This window comes from Triticum urartu, chromosome 1 (assembly GCF_003073215.2).
Source record: "Triticum urartu cultivar G1812 chromosome 1, Tu2.1, whole genome shotgun sequence".
NCBI classification, from domain to species: domain Eukaryota; kingdom Viridiplantae; phylum Streptophyta; class Magnoliopsida; order Poales; family Poaceae; genus Triticum; species Triticum urartu.
This window is the reverse complement of record NC_053022.1, coordinates 448194200-448200626: the sequence shown is the minus strand read 5'-3', so window position 1 is coordinate 448200626 and position 6427 is coordinate 448194200.

Below are 6427 nucleotides of genomic sequence, written 5' to 3'. Positions count from 1 at the left end.
GCATCGTCCCCTTCCTAGGCCTCTCCATCGTCCACCGCCCTGGTGCTCTCGGCTACGTGTGGTCAACGTGGTCAAGGAACCGGTTCCATCGGACTTGGACTGTACGTGGAGAGGCTGACAGCTAGGTCCACGGCCGTAGCAAGGACGTGCCTCGTTATTACATGCAAAATAATTATTCCTCCACCTGACAGCGGGGACCCACCGGACGGGCCACCAGTATTTTGCGAAAAAATCATTTCCCCCTGACTGTTGGGACCCACCGGACGGGCCACCGTATTTCGCAAAAAAACGTCCCCCCCGCTGTCAGCTCGGACCCACCGGAAGTGCCTCCTTATTACGCATAAAAAAATGAATACTCCCCGGGCTAGCTGGGACCCACCTTGCTGGGAGGCTGACTTGTGGGCCTACTAAGTTGACGGGGATGAAAGGCTTTGTCAACTTAGTCAATACGAACCATTCTAGCTCCAGTGACCGTACGATGTCCATCCAATGGCCGTAGTGCTTCTTCAACCTCTGGTCTTCTTGGTCCAGCTGCCCAAAGCAGCGCCGGTCGTGCCGCATGCTCCTGCCTCCCGTGGCCAGTTGTGCTGCCGTAGAGGCCTCACCGCCCCTACTATTCCCACCGCTGGCCAGGCCCTGCGGCAACGGCAGCCTCACACCGCAGCCGAACCAGTGAACCCTCGTAGTCCTCTCCGCGCGGGCTTCCACTGCCGCGTCGTCCCCTTCCCAGGCCTCGCCGTCGTCCACCGCCGTGGTGCTCTCCGCGTGGCGTGGTCAACGTGGTCAAGGAACGACTTCCATCGGGAGAGTACTGTATGTGGAGAGGCTGACAGCTGGGTCCACGGCCACATCCCAGTTTTTTGTGATTTGCCAAGTAAGTCGCTTTGTCAAGCCTGTTGGGATGCAAATCTTTCAAGACGAGGAGAGCTTTCATTCGGCTGGCCGAGAAAATGGCCCATCAGTAATGAGAAATGGGTTGTACATTTTTAAAACACATCAAACCGGCAATTAGTTTCAAATATCTTTTTTTTCATTTCAAGATTTTAAATTACAATAATTTTTATGCGTGGAGAATTTGTTGGATTTTATATTGATATACATTTGTTTTTAAAATCAGTTTGAATGTGAGTCAAAATTTCGGGATTAAAAATAGTTCAGACCACACCGAAATATGCAAAATTTCGTATAATTTTTTAACCGTTGCCACAATATGGGCTGTAATGCCAACAAAAAGAATATGGGCTCCAAAAAAAAACCTTAAGAATTAGCAAATGGGCTGTAAATTATTGGAAATAATGGCAGATGGGTTGTATGCTGTTTTCCACAGATTTGAGGCTTTCCTAAAAAAAGGTTGACGCACAAGCACTGACTGTTGGATGTCCATCCAACGACCGTCGTGCTTCTTCAATCTTTGCTCTTCCTGCTCCAGCCGCTCAAACAAGCGCCGGCGGGACTGCCTGCTCCCTCCTCCTCGCGGCCGGCTGTGCTGTTGCGCAGGCCTCACCGCCCGACCGTACTCCCATCGCTGGCCTAGCCATCCCTCTACTCACCCACACCTGCAGTTATTCTCCGGCGATGGCAGACGAACCAGTAAACTCTCGTACAGTCGTACTCCCCTCCGCGTGGGAAACAACTGCCAAGTCTTCCCTGCTTCCGTGTCGTCGCCTTCCTAGGCCTCGCCGTCGTCCACTGCCCTGGTGCTCTCGGTGCGGCGTGGTCAACGTGGTCAAGGAACGACTTCCATCGGACGTGGACTATACGTGGAGAGGCTGACAACTGGGTCCACGACCGCAGCAAGGAAGTGCCTCCTTATTACGCGGAAAATAATGATTCCTCCACCTGACAGCTGGGACCCACAGGACGGGCCATTATATTTCACGAAAAAAATGTTTCCCCCTGACTGCTGGGACCCACCATCTACATCTTCGCACGCAAGGAAGTGCGTCCGGGCAAAAAAAAACGATTCGCCCCTGACTGCTGGGACCCACCAGCTACATCTTTGCAGGCAAGGAAGTGCCTCACAGTCGGGACCCACCTGGTCGAAGCGTACGTAGCGTTGTCATTCTGGTCGCGAACGTGTACGTACATACTGGTCGATGTAGAGGCGCGCACGTGTCGTAGTAGAGGCGTGCCCGTAGCATGTACACGTACGTACAGCGGCCAGGGTGCAAGAAAGAAAATACGGCCACGTATGTGTACATACGGGCGGGGTCTCGAATGCCTACTCGCGCATACGTACGGCGGGGGCTCTTGTACATGGCTGGGTCAGAATGAAGAAACAACGTCGTCGTCGTGTTCATGGGGAGGCACCAGAATGCGTCGTGTTCATGGGGAGGCAACGGAATGCGTCATGTTCATGGGGAGGCAACGGAATGCGTCGTGTTCATCGGGAGGCAACGGAACGCATGGGAGCCAACCGGCTGGGTCGGAACAGAATGCGTGGTCGTGTTCATCAGGAGGGCTTGAACGGAACAGGCGATGGAAATGAGGCCTGGCGTACCGCACATCGGAGGAAATGGACCTCCTACGTTCGAAACGGGGTCCTGTTGATCGGGAGGGGTCTGGCGTACCGCAAAACGGAGGAAACGGACCTCCTACGGTCGAAACGGGGGTCCTGTTCATCGGGAGGGGTGTGGCGTACCGCAAAACGGAGGAAACGGACTTGTGTTGGAGCGCTATGGTCGAAACGGGGGTCCTGTTCATCGGGAGGGGTGTGGCGTACCGCAAAACGGGACTCCACGGGATACTGTTCATCTCCACCGTCGACCGCCTCCAGCCTCCACGAGCTACTGTTCATCCACCGTCGACCTCCACCTGCGACTGTTCACCCACGGGCTCCTGTTCATCCAGCCTCCACCGTTCGCTACTCCACCGGCTACTGTTCAACCAGCCCTCTCCACGGGCTCCTGTTCAACCACCCCTCCACGGGCTACTGTTCATCCTGCCCTCCACCATCTACTGTTCATCCTGCCCTCCATGGGGTTGTCCTGTTCATCCAGCCCTCCACGGGGTCCTGTTCATCCAGCCCCAACCGACTTGATCGATCGGGGTCCTGTTCATCCAGAGGCAACACCATGGGGTCCTGTTCATCCACCCCACCGGGAACTATTCATCCACCCCCCCCCCCCCCCCCCCGCAACGCTCACTGTTCATCCAGAGGCAGCATCGATCGGCTTTAGTTAGCAGCAGCAGCGAAGGAATCACTCGATCGGGTTCAGTTAACAGCCATCGATCGATCGCTCGGGTTCAGTAACGTGTAGCCTGCAGTGCAATCGCTCGGGTTCAGTTAGAGCCCAACGCCTCGCTCGGGTTCAGTTAGAGACAATGCCTCACACACACGCGTGTACGTGTACGAGAGAAACGAGCATCGCTCGGCCCCGACCTCCCACCGTAACGGGGAACTCCCCGAAATTTTCCTCCCCCTCGCTTCTACCACGGTTTTTTCCGTCATGGATGGCCCAAAGAATGACATGCAGCCGCGTCTCCGGCCCACCCAGGACGAAAAGCCCATTTTCTGTCGTAGAAGTAGGAGCCCACCACATCTATGATGATACCGGGTTTTGTCACAATTATCGTCATAGAAGTATCATATGTATGACAGGAAAAAATTTCGTTTGGCCCAAATTGTCACGGATGTGTCTTTTTTTTGTTGTGATGAGTGAAGCCGCTCCTACCAGTCCTCTGTGGACCAACCATGTCCAATCCCCAAATAGCAAAGGGCCAGAGAGTGGGATGGTTTTCAGGGCTGATGCAGGTTTGTGCGACATATTGGAGTAGAACTGGCAGCCTTCACATCTGTCGACTATATCTTTCGCCATTTCATTTGCTCATGGCCAATAAAATCCAGCTCGTTATGCTTTAGCCACAATGGTCCAAGAGGACGCATGGTGACCACAGGTCCCCGAATGGATGTCGTGGAGGATCACTCGGCCTTCTTCTGGTGTTATTCATTTCTGGCTGACCTCAGTTGCACTTTCTCTGAATAGTTAACCTCTTATTACAGTAAAGGCCTTGGATCGACAGACGATTTGTTGAGCTTCTTCTAAATCCTCTAGGAGCTCTTTCCTAAGGATATATGCAATGTATGGCACTCTCTAGTCGGGAGTGATGACCAACACCTCCATGATTAAGTCGACCACGGCTGGGACCTCGACTTCATTCGGATCTGTGGCACTCCTAGGCTATGGAGGCTCTTCAGCGAAGGGATCTTCTTGAACTGAAGGTGCATGAATGTGCTCCAGGAACACATTGCTGGGAATAGCTTCTCTCTTGGAGCCTATCTTTGCTAAATCATCTGCTGCTTGATTTTTTTAGTCGGGGTACATGATGGAGCTCTAACCCTCAAACTTCTTTTCCAACTTCCTCACCGCGTTGTAGTAAACAGTCATGGCTGGGCTTCTGACGTCCCACTCCTTCATCACTTGATTAACTACCAAATCTGAGTCGCCATAGACCATGAGGCGATGGACGCCGAGTGAAATGGCCATATGCAACCCATACAAGAGTGCTTCATATTCTGCTTCATTATTGGAGGAATCAAAGTGAATCTGGAGGACATATCTGAGCTTGTCTCCTCGGGGGGATACCAGTACCACCCCAGCATCGGAACCATTCAGCATCTTGGAACCATCAAAGAACATGGTCCAGTGCTCCGAGTGAACTTGAGTCGGCAGTTGTTGTTCAATCCACTCGGAGAGGAAATTTGCTATTGCTTGGGACTTGATATCTTTCTTTGCATGGAACTTGATATCTAAGGGAAGGAGTTCAATCGCCCACTTTGCCACTCAACCAGTTGCATCTCTATTGTTCAGAATCTCTGATAATGGAGCGTCGCTGACGACTGTAATGGAGTGATCAGAGAAGTAATGTGCAACCTTCTTCGTGGTCATGTAAATCCCATATACAAGCTTCGGATAATGTGGATATCTTTGCTTTGATGGAGTCAAAACTTCAGAAACATAGTATACTGGGCGCTGAACTTTGTAAGCTTTTCCTTCTTCTTCCCGCTCGACCGTAAGTACTGCACTGACGACTTGTCCAGTGGCTGCAATGTAAAGCAGTAAAGGCTCTTTGCTGATTGGAGCAGCAAGCACCGGCTGGGTGGAAAGCAGGGCTTTGAGCTCTGCAAATGTTGCGGCGGCTTTAGGAGTCCACTCGAACTTATCTGACTTCTTCATCAGTCGATAAAGAGGTAGTGCCTTTTCACCAAGGCGAGAAATGAATCAACTTAGGGCGGCCAAACAACCAGTAAGCTTCTGGACATCATGCACATGCACAGGGCGTTTCATCCGGAGTATGGCACCCACTTTCTCTGGGTTTGCGTCGATCCCTCGTTCGGAAATGAGAAAACCAAGTAATTTTCCGCCTGGAACTCCAAACGTGCACTTCGATGGATTAAGCTTGATATCATACCTTCTGAAGTTGGCAAAGGTTTCAGCAAGGTCGGACAGTAGGTCGGACCTTTTCGTGACTTGACCACAATGTCATCCATGTATGCTTCCACATTCCAACTGATTTGAGTGAGCAGACACTTCGGATCATCCTCATGAATGTGACTCCGGCATTCTTCAAACTGAATGGCATAGTGACATAACAGAAGCACCCAAATGGGGTGATGAAAGCTGTTTTTATCTCATTGGGTCCGTATAGATGGATCTGATGATACCCGGAATACGTATCCAAAAAGGACAAACACTCACACCCCGCAGTCGAGTCGACTATTTGGTCGATGCGAGGGAGAGGAAAGTGATCTTTCGGGCAGGCCCGATTGATACGTTTGAAGTCGATGCACATGCAAAGTGAGTCGTCCTTCTTAGGGAACATGACAACATTAGCTAACCACTCGGAGTGGTAAATCTCTCGGATAAACTCGGCTGCTAGAAGTCGAGCCACTTCTTCACCGATTGCCTTCCTCTTCTGTATGGCAGACCGTCGAAGATGTTCTTTGACCGGTTTCACCTTTGGGTCGACTCGCAAATGATGCTCAGCCAGTCCCCTGGGAACACCTGGCATGTCAGAAGGCTTCCATGCAAAGATGTCCCAGTTCTCACGGAGGAACTGGATGAGCGCTTCTTCCTATTTAGAGTCGAGTGTTGTTGAAATGTGAGTCGGAGTAGCATTGGGATCCATTGGATGAATATGATTCGGCTTCGTTTCACTAGTCGACTGGAATGCTGAATCAGTGGCAGGCTTCTTAGCTCGCAACAAATCACTCGAATCTGCATTTTTTTGATACTCCTGCAACTCCACTACTGCCATCTGTGCATCGGCGATCTTTGAGCCCTTCTGGAAGCACTCTTCTGCCTTCTTTCGACTGCCAGTGATAGTGATCACCCCTTTAGGACCAGGCATCTTCAATTTGAGGTACACATAACATGCTCGAGCCATAAAACGTGAATAAGCTGGTCTGCCTAGAATAGCGTGATAA